At 40.3% G+C, this 14,223-nt stretch overlaps 1 protein-coding gene across 7 annotated transcripts in view; it reads left to right on the top strand.

Moving 5' to 3' along the window:
* The window catches only part of IL5RA (interleukin 5 receptor subunit alpha), a 110,521-nt gene that overhangs the window by 12,466 nt on the left and 83,832 nt on the right, over window positions 1-14,223 (top strand). For 4 of the 7 annotated variants that reach the window (XM_073564416.1, XM_073564414.1, XM_073564421.1 and 1 more), the window contains exons 2-3: window positions 453-577; window positions 1,310-1,568. The gene's annotated coding sequence lies outside the window, so the exon portion shown is untranslated. The remainder of the gene's footprint in view (window positions 1-452; window positions 578-1,309; window positions 1,569-14,223) is intronic. The other 3 variants (XM_073564423.1, XM_073564417.1, XM_073564420.1) reach the window with 1 other exon arrangement.

Here is a 14,223-nt window from a genome sequence, read left to right as displayed (position 1 = left end):
TCTGCTACATCACTGGGCTCTGCTGCAGTAAGTCTCCTGAGCTACCCAACTATTCTATATTACTTGGCTCTGCTACATAGTCTTCTGACCCACTCAACTCTGCTATATCACTGGGCTCTTGTATAGTTCTACAAGTAGCCAGCAACTTGATGTCAATTTTGCTACCTTGATGGGCTTTGTTTATTTCGCTACATTAATTTCTCTGTTTATCATTTCTGCTACGTCATGGGCTCTGCTACACTGAGTTTCCTGACATGCTCAACTCCGCTGCATCACTGAGCTTTTACACATTTCCATAGGTAGTCGCCTAACCTAAACTCTGCTATATTGCTGGGCTCTGCTACATTACTTAAGTGTTGCTTCTGACCTTTACTACATTGCTGGTCTCTTCTGCAATGAATCTGCTGAACTAATCCCTGGCTTTCCTGTGATCTACTACTCTTCTCTTTCAGTTGCCGAGCAGCCATTATGACCTCCATTGCTCCCACTTGTTCACTTCACTGCATCAACGTCATCTGTCTGTGCAGCACTTTCACCGATTATCCAGACCGACTTCTTTGAGAATCCTTCTCACCAGGTGAGACAATACAACAACAGTGATCAAAATTGCTGGGAAATGGGGACAGAGAGTCGGCTCACCGCAGGACTGATACACCAGTGTCTGAGTCAAGGAATCATTGCACGGAGCCGCCCGAGTCAGGGCAGCGGGGAAGCTTGATTAAAAGGGAGCGACGATCAGATGAGTATAGATAAATCTAAATAGTGAGAACAGTAAAACCATAGACCTGATGGACCTGCGCGTTTCGGCATATAGCCTTAGTAGGTCCATCAGGTCTCTGTTTGTTTTTTTTTATTCTCACTATTTTTAGTGTTTTAACTTCTATGGGGAAAAAAATGAAGTTTATCTATACTCACCTGATTGTCGACAAAGGATCTCTTCCTTTCAAATACAACAATAGGTTCTATACACAGAAAATTCACACAAATACCACCAATAACCTCGGCATGAACCAAAAGCCATGTTTGGGGCACGGCTATGGATGCACGGATTGTGGTGTATTATGCAACGACGGTGATGTGGTCATTGCTGTGTGCACAGACCAGCTCCAGCAATTCTATACCCAGATAACCAACCGGAGCGGGGGGGGGGGGTGTTTCATGGTTCTGTTTTTAGCGACCCACCTTGTCTGTATACGCATCACTGCCGCCATAGTGGGTTTATACATATCTAAGTTTTGCTTTTCAGAGCTGCCTCTTATAAATCATGTTTTTTATGACACCTCAATGTCAACTCTTTTTCCCCTTTCAGTTCTAATGAGTCACAAAGGCGAATATTAGAAATGAAATCACCAACCACAAATGTCATGGAGGGAATTCCTGGTGTTCAGTAGAAGCGTTAACCTCTTATTTATTACATCTGCTCTTCAAGAATGTTTCCCTGAAAAAGTCCAGGGTGGGTGGCAACGACTTTGACACCATAATGGATCCCATGGGAGCGATCACCCAGCTTTCCTGGCCTCCTGCACACCTGCTGGACATTATACATGGCCATTATGGAGGCCTGGCAGGTGAGGTTGTCTTCTCCTGCAGATTACTGACTGCTCCCCACCCTGCCATGTGCTCTCTAGCGCCTCTCTGACCGAGCAGTGATTGCGCAGCTTCTGCTGTGTGTAAATCCAACACTTGTGCAAGTTGTTCTCTTCTCTTTACTGATTTTGAGATAAGATGTTTCTCAGCGGTCAGAGATAACGCCTGCGGATAAGAGCGGACGTTTGACTTGCACAATGCCTTCTTGTAGGCAGAACTGACAGATATAATGTGGGCGACCTATAGATACATTGTAACTGAGCGTGAGACATTATTACAATTAGACCTGACCTTTATGTTATGACTGCATCTAATATCACTGATACAGCGCCCGAATCTGAGGAAATGTTAACAGCAAATTATTATCAGGATTAAGTCAAGCAAAATCCCTTTCATGCAGCATCTGATAGTCCAGAGTAGCATCTGATAGTCCAGAGTCAAGGTTCTCTGCAGCACAAAACTGGAGGAATCTCAGAAATAAAGGATGGAGCAGAGAGAAGCAAAAAATAGAAACCACTCAGTAAAAGGGATGTAAACTACCGTACACTTTATTGTTTAAAAAATGGCCAATGATTGGTCTGCCCCCTCTATACTGTAGTCAGTGTCCCCCATCAGTCTACTAGTGGAGGACATCATGTGCCCGCAGCAGCCATTCAGTGACCGCTGATTGATGTAGGCAGTCACGCTCCGTCTCAGCCAGAAGACATGGTCTCCAAGCTCCAAATGATTAGCTGCAGCGGTCACATGACATCCCACTCTCTGCCAGGAGACATCTTTGGCACCTGTTGCACAGTCAATAGGCATGCGGGGATTGCCTGGAGCCAGGATTGGGAGGCATGGATTAGTGCAGAGGTTAGTCGAAAGTCGCTTGCTGAGTGTAAAGAGGCTGATAAACAGAAATGAGGGAGGAGATGTAGGGGGGCCGCAGTGTGGAGAGATTGGTGGGTGAGCAAGATAAATTGGATCCTATAATCAATGGGCAGCCAGTACAATGACCGGCACAGAGCGGACACGTCCGAGTACCCAACTATCCTGTCTTAAACAGTCACTGCTCTCAATTAAACCTGAAACTTTGCATGCGGACCAGTTGGGGATGGAGGAAGAGATAACACAGAGAGATGGTAGCTAGCCCAGCCTCATCTCATCTGCTCAGCGCGGATGGAGCATCAATGAGGAGGTGAACGCTGAGTAGGAGGAACAGGAGCCGGTGGCTAGTACATCAGAGGCTAGTAGCCACACAACGTTCATCCCACCTCTCCTACGTTTATAGGCTGAGGATGAGAATAAGGGCGAAGAGAGGGAGGAGGAGATGGACAGTTGTCTTCACAGTGGAGATAGTTAAGTGTTGGCTGTATGGACCTTGGCACATATGGCTGATTTTATGTACGGCTGCCCAGGGCCGCCATCAGGGCATTACTACCCTTAGTGCTGCATGGGGCCCGGTGAGCAGCAGTACAGAGGGGGGCCCTCTGCTGTGTTCTGCGGCGCACACCTCGACGTTGGTGACTGGGAGCTTTCTCAGCGCTCCACGGCCATCTAACATCGATGGCTGCTCAGCTCCAGCTCTCTCCTGCTTCTCTGGACTTCTGGTCATCGCGTACGCGCCAACATGTACAAGGATGCCAGAAGTAGAGATGCGTCTGCAGGGGATCAACAGTGAGGCAAGTATGAAAAACATTTTTTTTTTCTTTATAAAATGAATTAAATGGGTGAGGGGTGGAGAGGGAGTGGGACTGCAAATTATGAAGTGTGTCTGAGAGGGACTGCAAATGGTGAAGTGAGGGGGAGGGGGACTGCTAATGATGAAGTTAGTGAAGAACAGGGGATATTCATTGCTCTTTAATAGCGGGCACAGTGTTAGCCGCAGCCGCCGGCCGCTCACATGTGCCCACTACTAAAGAGAATGAATTTTCACTACATTCCATGCCTATGTGAGTGGAGAGTAGTGAATATTCATTGTCTTAAGTAGCAGGCACACGTGAGCTCCTGACAGCTGCAGGAAGCTGAGGCTAACACTGCCCGTTATTAAAGAGAGATGAATATTTATAGCCCTCCACGCCCATGGGAGGAATGGAATGCAGTGAAAATTCATTTCTCTTTAGCAGCGGGCACAGGAGTTAGCCGAAGCAGCCGTCTGACTGTAAGAACGGAGGCAAGGACAAACCACTGCCGGTAACAATGGAGGCAAGGACAAACCACTGCCGGTAACAATGGAGGCAAGGACAAACCACTGCCGGTAACAATGGAGGCAAGGATAAACCACTGCCGGTAAGAATGGAGGCAAGGACAAACCACTGCCGGTAACAATGGATGCAAGGACCAAACACTGATGGTAAAAACGGACACACTGATGACACTGGCGCCATTTTTTTCACTTGCGTGTTTAAACACAGACGTGTGAATGAAGCCTTATAGAAACTAGTGGACGGCTAATACAAAGTAACACATGTCATAGATGGATAACACACATGAAACAAATAGACTATATACAACATAGATACAAGAGTATAAGCAGCAGGAAATAAATGTTTTTGGGATTAACATAAATGGACTACCAAAGTAACACACACTAAATATCCTCCTCAGAGAGGATGATGATGGGAACCCCGCTGCCGCCTACTGGAAGTACCAATCGCTAAAGGTATTAGACCCTTTTATCTGCTGCCGCATCACTTAGGGTAAGAAACAAAACCAGAAACTCCATTTGCAGACACTTGATTAGGATTGTTTGCCCCGCTGCAGCATGTCAGTTTCTCTTGTGGATATGCTGAGCTTTCAGTGCAGAATTACTCCATAGACTTGCATTAGAAACAGAAAATTCGCAGGTAAAAAAATGCAAGTAAGCAGCGCCTAAGAATGTTAATACCAGGCACTTTAAAAAACAAAGCAGCTTTATTAAAAGCATGAAACACAAAACGCAGAGAAAATGCAGCGCAAAAAAAAACACACACAAAAATGCAATGAAAAATCCCGAGTAAACTAAAGTGCAGAAATTCTGCTGCATCAAAAACTCAGTAATCACTGACAGTGGGACCATAGCCATGCACATCAAGAACAAGTGTTCAATAAAATCCCCCAGATTACCAATCAACAAAAATGCCTTCTACTGGCTAATAGCATCACAAAAAGGAACCTGCAGTCACTGAATTATTTCTTCATCTATCTAATTGCAGATAAAGGCTCACTTCCACATATTGCAGATGTCTGCAAAAAAGCTTCAAGTAATGTAGAAGCGAGAGTGTAATTGTATCCTAAAATGAGGAGCTAAATACATCAAAATGTCCTGACTTGTAAAAAATGTCCTAAGACACTAAACTTTATACAGCAGTGTAGCTATGGTACTGTCCTGTATGGACAAAACATACAGTGCCTTGCAAAAGTATTCGGCCCCCTGGAACTTTTCAACCTTTTCCCACATATCATGCTTCAAACATAAAGATACCAAATGTAAATTTCTGGTGAATAATCAACAACAAGTGGGACACAGTTGTGAAGTTGAACGAAATTTATTGGTTATTTTAAATTTTTGTGGAAATTCAAAAACTGAAAAGTGGGGCGTGCAATATTATTCGGCCCCTGTAACTTAATACTTTGTTGCGCCACCTTTTGCTGCGATTACAGCTGCAGTCGCTTGGGGTATGTCTCTATCAGTTTTCTACATCGAGAGACTGAAATTCTCGCCCATTCTTCCTTGGCAAACAGCTCGCGCTCAGTGAGGTTGGATGGAGATTGTTTGTGAACAGCAGTTTTCAGCTCTTTCCACAGATTCTCGATTGGATTCAGGTCTGGACTGTGACTTCACCATTCTAACACCTGGATACGTTTATTTGTGAACCATTCCATTGTAGATTTTGCTTTATGTTTGGGATTGTTGTCTTGTCGGAAGACAAATCTCCATCCCAGTCTCAGGTATTTTGCAGACTCCAACAGGTTTTCTTCAAGAATGGTCCTGTATTTGGCTCCATCCATCTTCCCATCAATTTTAACCATCTTCCCTGTCCCTGCTGAAGAAAAGCTGGCCCAAACCAAGATGCTGCCACCACCATGTCTGACAGTGGGGATGGTGTGTTCAGGGTGATCAGCTGTGTTGCCTTTATGCCAAAAATATCGTTTGGCATTGTTGCCAAAAAGTTCGATTTTGGTTTCATCCTACCAGAGCACCTTCTTCCACATGTTTGGTGTCTCCCAGGTGGCTTGTTGCAAACTTTAAATGACACTTTTTATGGATATCTTTGAGAAATGGCTTTCTTCTTGCCACTCTTCCATAAAGGCCAGATTTGTGCAGTGTACGACTGATTGTTGTCCTATGGACAGACTGTCCCACCTCATCCAGAGTGATCATGGGCCTCTTGGCTGCATCTCTGATCAGTCTTCTCCTTGTTTGAGATGAAAGTTTAGAGGGACGGCCGGGTCTTGGTAGATTTGCAGTGGTATGATACTCTTCCATTTCAATATGATCGCTTGCACAGTGCTCCTTGGGGTGTTTAAAGTTTTGGAAATGATTTTGTATCCAAATCCGGCTTTAAACTTCTCCACAACGGTATCACGGACCTGCCTGTTGTGTTCCTTGGTCTTCATGATGTTCTCTGTGCATCAAACAGAACCTTGAGACTATCACAGAGCAGGGGCATTTATACGGAGACTTGATTACACACAGGTGGATTATATTTATCATCATTAGTCATTTAGGACAACATTGGATCATTCAGAGTTCCACAATGAACTTCTGGAGTGAGTTTGCTGCACTGAAAGTAAAGGGGCTGAATAATATTGCACGCCCCACTTTTCAGTTTTTGAATTTCCACAAAAATTTAAAATAACCAATAAATTTCATTCAGCTTCACAATTGTGTCCCACTTGTTGTTGATTCTCCACCAAAAATTTACATTTGGTATTTTTATGTTTGAAGCATGATATGTGGGAAAAGGTTGAAAAGTTCCAGGGGGCCGAAAATTTTCGCAAGGCACTGCATACACTACTACAATACTATCTCCACATACAAGACTATAACTACTATAATTAACTAATATTAACTACTATAATACTGCCCCCTATGTACAAGAATATAACTACTATAATACTGCTCCTATGTACAAGAATATAACTACTATAATACTGCCCCCTATGTACAAGAATATAACTACTATAATACTGCCCCCTATGTACAAGAATATAACTACTATAATACTGCTCCTATGTACAAGAATATAACTACTATAATACTGCCCCCTATGTACAAGAATATAACTACTATAATACTGCCCCCTATGTACAAGAATATAACTACTATAATACTGCCCCCTATGTACAAGAATATACTATAATACTGCTCCTATGTACAAGAATATAACTACTATAATACAGCCCCTATGTACAAGAATATAACTACTATAATACTGCCCCTATGTACAAGAATATAACTACTATAATACTGCCCCTATGTACAAGAATATAACTACTATAATACTGTTCCTATGTACAAGAATATAACTACTATAATACTGCTCCTATGTACAAGAATATAACTACTATAATACTGCCCCTATGTACAAGAATATAACTACTATAATACTGCCCCTATGTACAAGAATATAACTACTATAATACTGTTCCTATGTACAAGAATATAACTACTATAATACTGCTCCTATGTACAAGAATATAACTACTATAATACTGCCCTCTATGTACAAGAACATAAATACTATAATACTGCCCCTATGTACAAGAATATAACTACTATAACACTGCCCCCTATGTACAAGATTATAACTACTATAATACTGCTCCATATGTACAAGAATATAACTACTATAATACTGCCCCCTATGTACAAGAATATAACTACTATAATACTGCCCCTATGTACAAGAAAATAACTACTATAATACTGCTCCATATGTACAAGAATATAGCTACTATAATACTGCCCCTATGTACAAGATTATAACTACTATAATACTGCTCCTATGTACAAGAATATAACTACTATAATACTGCCCCTATGTACAAGAATATAACTACTATAATACTGCCCCTATGTACAAGAATATAACTACTATAATACTGCTCCTATGTACAACAATATAACTACTATAATACTGCTCCTATGTACAAGAATATAACTACTATAATACTGCCCCCTATGTACAAGAATATAACTACTATAATACTGCTCCTATGTACAAGAATATAACTACTATAATACTGCTCCTATGTACAACAATATAACCACTATAATACTGCTCCTATGTACAAGAATATAACTACTATAATACTGCCCCTATGTACAAGAATATAACTACTATAATACTGCCCCTATGTACAAGAATATAACTAATATAATATTGACCCTATGTACAAGAATATAACTACTATAATAGAGCTCCTATGTACAAGAATATACACTCACTGGCCACTTTATTAGGTACACCTGTCCAACTGTGTGTTAAGACTTAATTTCTAATCAGCCAATCACATGGCGGCAACTCAGTGCATTTAGGCATGTAGACATGGTCAAGACAATCTCCTGCAGTTCAAACCGAGCATCAGTATGGGGAAGAAAGGTGATTTGAGTGCCTTTGAACGTGGCATGATTGTTGGTGCCAGAAGGGCTGGTCTGAGTATTTCAGAAACTGCTGATCTACTGGGATTTTCACGCACAACCATCTCTAGGGTTTACAGAGAATGGTCCGAAAAAGAAAAAAAATCCAGTGAGCGGCAGTTCTGTGGCCGGAAATGCCATGTTGATGCCAGAGGTCAGAGGAGAATGGGCAGACTGGTTCGAGCTGATAGAAAGGCAACAGTGACTCAAATTGCCACCCGTTACAACCAAGGTAGGCAGAAGAGCATCTCTGAACGCACAGTGCGTCGAACTTTGAGGCAGATGGGCTACAGCAGCAGAAGACCACACTGGGTACCACTCCTCTCAGCTAAGAACAGGAAACTGAGGCTACAATTTGCACAAGCTCATCGAAATTGGACAGTAGAAGATTGGAAAAACGTTGCCTGGTCTGATGAGTCTCGATTTCTGCTGCGACATTCGGATGGTAGGGTCAGAATTTGGCGTAAACAACATGAAAGCATGGATCCATCCTGCCTTGTATCAACGGTTCAGGCTGGTGGTGGTGGTGTCATGGTGTGGGGAATTTTTTCTGGGCACTCTTTGGGCCCCTTGGTACCAATTGAGCATCGTTGCAACGCCACAGCCTACCTGAGTATTGTTGCTGACCATGTCCATCCCTTTATGACCACAATGTACCCAACATCTGATGGCTACTTTCAGCAGGATAATGCGCCATGTCATAAAGCTCGAATCATCTCAGATTGGTTTCTTGAACATGACAATGAGTTTACTGTACTCAAATGGCCTCCTCAGTCACCAGATCTCAATCCAATAGAGCATCTTTGGGATGTGGTGGAACGGGAGATTCGCATCAGGGATGTGCAGCCGACAAATCTGCGCCAACTGTGTGATGCCATCATGTCAATATGGTCCAAAATCTCTGAGGAATGCTTCCAGCACCTTGTTGAATCTCTGCCACGAAGAATTGAGGCAGTTCTGAAGGCAAAAGGGGGTCCAACCCGTTACTAGCATGGTGTACCTAATAAAGTGGCCAGTGAGTGTAGGTACTATAATACTGCTCCTATGTACAAGAATATAACTACTATAATACTGCCCCTATGTCCAAGAATATTACTACTATAATACTGCCCCTATGTACCAGACTATAGCTACTATAATACTGCTCCTATGTACAAGAATATAACTACTATAATACTGCCCCTATGTAGAAGAATATAACTACTATAAATACTGCTCCTATGTACAAGAATATAACTACTATAATACTGCCCCTATGTACCAGACTATAGCTACTATAATACTGCTCCTATGTACAAGAATATAACTACTATAATACTGCCCCCTATACACAAGAATATAACTACTATAAATACTGCTCCTATGTACAAGAATATAACTACTATAATACTGCCCCTATGTACCAGACTATAGCTACTATAATACTGCTCCTATGTACAAGAATATAACTACTATAATACTGCCCCTATACACAAGAATATAACTACTATAATACTGCCCCTATGTACCAGACTATAGCTACTATAATACTGCCCCTATGTACAAGAATATAACTACTATAATACTGCCCCTATGTACAAGAATATAACTACTATAATACTGCCCCCTATACACAAGAATATAACTACTATAATACTGCCCCTATGTACCAGACTATAGCTACTATAATACTGCCCCTATGTACAAGAATATAACTACTATAATACTGCCCCTATGTACAAGAATATAACTACTATAATACTGCCCCCTATACACAAGAATATAACTACTATAATACTGCCCCTATGTACAAGAATATAACTACTATAATACTGCCCCTATGTACAAGAATATAACTACTATAATACTGCCCCTATGTACAAGAATATAACTACTATAATACTGCCCCTATGTACAAGAATATAACTACTATAATACTGCCCCTATGTACAAGACTATAACTACTATAATACTGCTCCTATGTACAAGAATATAGCTACTATAATACTGCCCCTATGTCCAAGAATATTACTACTATAATACTGCCCCTATGTACCAGACTATAGCTACTATAATACTGCTCCTATGTACAAGAATATAACTACTATAATACTGCCCCTATGTAGAAGAATATAACTACTATAATACTGCCCCCTATACACAAGAATATAACTACTATAAATACTGCTCCTATGTACAAGAATATAACTACTATAATACTGCCCCTATGTACCAGACTATAGCTACTATAATACTGCTCCTATGTACAAGAATATAACTACTATAATACTGCCCCTATACACAAGAATATAACTACTATAATACTGCCCCTATGTACCAGACTATAGCTACTATAATACTGCCCCTATGTACAAGAATATAACTACTATAATACTGCCCCTATGTACAAGAATATAACTACTATAATACTGCCCCCTATACACAAGAATATAACTACTATAATACTGCCCCTATGTACCAGACTATAGCTACTATAATACTGCCCCTATGTACAAGAATATAACTACTATAATACTGCCCCTATGTACAAGAATATAACTACTATAATACTGCCCCCTATACACAAGAATATAACTACTATAATACTGCCCCTATGTACAAGAATATAACTACTATAATACTGCCCCTATGTACAAGAATATAACTACTATAATACTGCCCCTATGTACAAGAATATAACTACTATAATACTGCCCCTATGTACAAGAATATAACTACTATAATACTGCCCCTATGTACAAGAATATAACTACTATAATACTGCTCCTATGTACAAGAATATAACTACTATAATACTGCCCCTATGTACAAGAATATAACTACTATAATACTGCCCCTATGTACAAGAATATAACTACTATAATTCTGCCCCTATGTACAAGAATATAACTACTATAATACTGCCCCTATGTACAGGAATATAACTACTATAATACTGCCCCTATGTACAAGAATATAACTACTATAATACTGCGCCCTATACACAAGAATATAACTATAATACTGCCCCTATACACAAGAATATAACTACTATAATACTGCCCCTATACACAAGAATATAATTACTATAATACTGCTCCTATGTACAAGAATATAATTACTATAATACTGCTCCTATGTACAAGAATATAACTACTATAATACTGCTCCTATGTACAAGAATATAACTACTATAATACTGCCCCCTATACACAGGAATATAACTACTATAATACTGCCCCTATGTACCAGACTATAGCTACTATAATACTGCCCCTATGTACAAGAATATAACTACTATAATACTGTCCCTATGTACCAGACTATAGCTACTATAATACTGCCCCTATGTACAAGAATATAACTACTATAATACTGCCCCTATGTACAAGAATATAACTACTATAATTCTGCCCCTATGTACAAGAATATAACTACTATAATACTGCCCCTATGTACAAGAATATAACTACTATAATACTGCCCCTATGTACAAGAATATAACTACTATAATACTGCCCCCTATACACAAGAATATAACTACTATAATACTGCCCCTATACACAAGAATATAACTACTATAACACTGCCCCATATACACAAGAATATAATTATTATAATACTGCTCCTATGTACAAGAATATAACTACTATAATACTGCCCCCTATGTACAAGAATATAACTACTATAATACTGCCCCTATGTACAAGAATATAACTACTATAATACTGCTCCTATGTACAAGAATATAACTACTATAATACTGCCCCTATGTACAAGAATATAACTACTATAATTCTGCCCGTATGTACAAGAATATAACTACTATAATACTGCTCCTATGTACAAGAATATAACTACTATAATACTGCCCCTATGTACAAGAATATAACTACTATAATACTGCCCCCTATACACAAGAATATAACTACTATAATACTGCCCCTATGTACAAGAATATAACTACTATAATACTGCCCCCTATACACAAGAATATAATTACTATAATACTGCTCCTATGTACAAGAATATAACTACTATAATACTGCTCCTATGTACAAGAATATAACTACTATAATACTGCCCCTATGTACAAGAATATAACTACTATGATACTGCCCCCTATGTACAAGAATATAACTACTATAATACTGCTCCTATGTACAAGAATATAACTACTATAATACTGCTCCTATGTACAAGAATATAATTACTATAATACTGCTCCTATGTACAAGAATATAACTACTATAATACTGCCTCCTATGTACAAGAATATAACTACTATAATACTGCCCCTATGTACAAGAATATAACTACTATAATACTGCCTCTATGTACAAGAATATAACTGCTATAATACTGCCTCTATGTACAAGAATATAACTACTATAATACTGCTCCTATGTACAAGAATATAACTACTATGATACTGCCCCCTATGTACAAGAATATAACTACTATAATACTGCTCCTATGTACAAGAATATAACTACTATGATACTGCCCCCTATGTACAAGAATATAACTACTATAATACTGCTCCTATGTACAAGAATATAACTACTATAATACTGCCCCTATGTACAAGAATATAACTACTATGATACTGCCCCCTATGTACAAGAATATAACTACTATAATACTGCTCCTATGTACAAGAATATAATTACTATAATACTGCTCCTATGTACAAGAATATAACTACTATAATACTGCCTCCTATGTACAAGAATATAACTACTATAATACTGCCCCTATGTACAAGAATATAACTACTATAATACTGCCCCTATGTACAAGAATATAACTACTATAATACTGCCTCTATGTACAAGAATATAACTACTATAATACTGCCCCTATGTACAAGAATATAACTACTATAATACTGCCCCTATGTACAAGAATATAACTACTATAATACTGCTCCTATGTACAAGAATATAACTACTATAATACTGCTCCTATGTACAAGAATATAACTACTATAATACTGCCTCCTATGTACAAGAATATAACTACTATAATACTGCCCCTATGTACAAGAATATAACTACTATAATACTGACCCCTATGTACAAGAATATAACTACTATAATACTGCTCCTATGTACAAGAATATAACTACTATAATACTGCTCCTATGTACAAGAATATAACTACTATAATACTGCCTCCTAGCTGTGAGGTTGTGTGTCAGTGGTTCTCCTGATGTTTGGAGCAAGCCCAGGGAGGGGCCACCCTGGGCGTGGAAGCTCCCCAGGCAAGGCCCAGGCTTCCCGGCCTACACTGGGACTAACCTCCCAGGCTTCTACTAATGGGAATGTTAATCCCAAAGCCGCTGTGAGACCAGTGAATGCAGCGAGCCAAAGCTGCAGCAGTTCGGTGAAGGAGGAGAAAGCTTTGACTACAGTTTTGGGAAGAAAACCTTCTCCAGTTCCAGCAAAGAAGCCAGAAGGAAAAGTGTTGGTGAGTGATGGAAACCAGCTGAATGTGAAGTCTTGTAGCTCCCCAGTCAGTAAGCAGCTCCTGCCAGGTGCACAGGTGAGATCGGCCCCAGCTGTGCAGATCACCTCTCCTGCTTCCAGGCAGAGACGGACGTCTTTGGAAAGGCAGACAATGCAGGAGAACCTACAGCAGCATGGCAGCATGGCGCGGTCAGGACGCACACGGTCACAGTCAGGTGGCAGCGATAAACCTGCTGCGGAGCCTGCATCCAGTCAAGGGGCCACAAAACCATCCGTGGTGGACCCGCACAAGACTGTCTTCAAAACCCCTGTACCCGTGGTCAAGACTAAACCTGTGGAGCCGGCGCGTGCACCCGAGCTGCAGCTAGCGGATGAGATACCGGGACTTGTCCGAAAACTGGGTGAGTTACAGCAGCAAAAAAAAGCGCTGCAAATGGAGGTAGACTTCATCTACAGTCTAAAGACCGCTAATCCTGCCAGTAATGAGTCGTATGACCTGAGACTGAACACACTGGGTGTACAGCTGGCGAGTGTTGTGCAGGACACTGAGTCTGTGCTGGAGAGCATGGGGCCCTTGGCAGA

This window comes from Dendrobates tinctorius, unplaced genomic scaffold (assembly GCF_039654945.1).
Source record: "Dendrobates tinctorius isolate UK_male_01 unplaced genomic scaffold, ASM3965494v1 ptg000455l, whole genome shotgun sequence".
NCBI classification, from domain to species: domain Eukaryota; kingdom Metazoa; phylum Chordata; class Amphibia; order Anura; family Dendrobatidae; genus Dendrobates; species Dendrobates tinctorius.
This window is presented reverse-complemented; position numbering and strand designations above follow the sequence as displayed.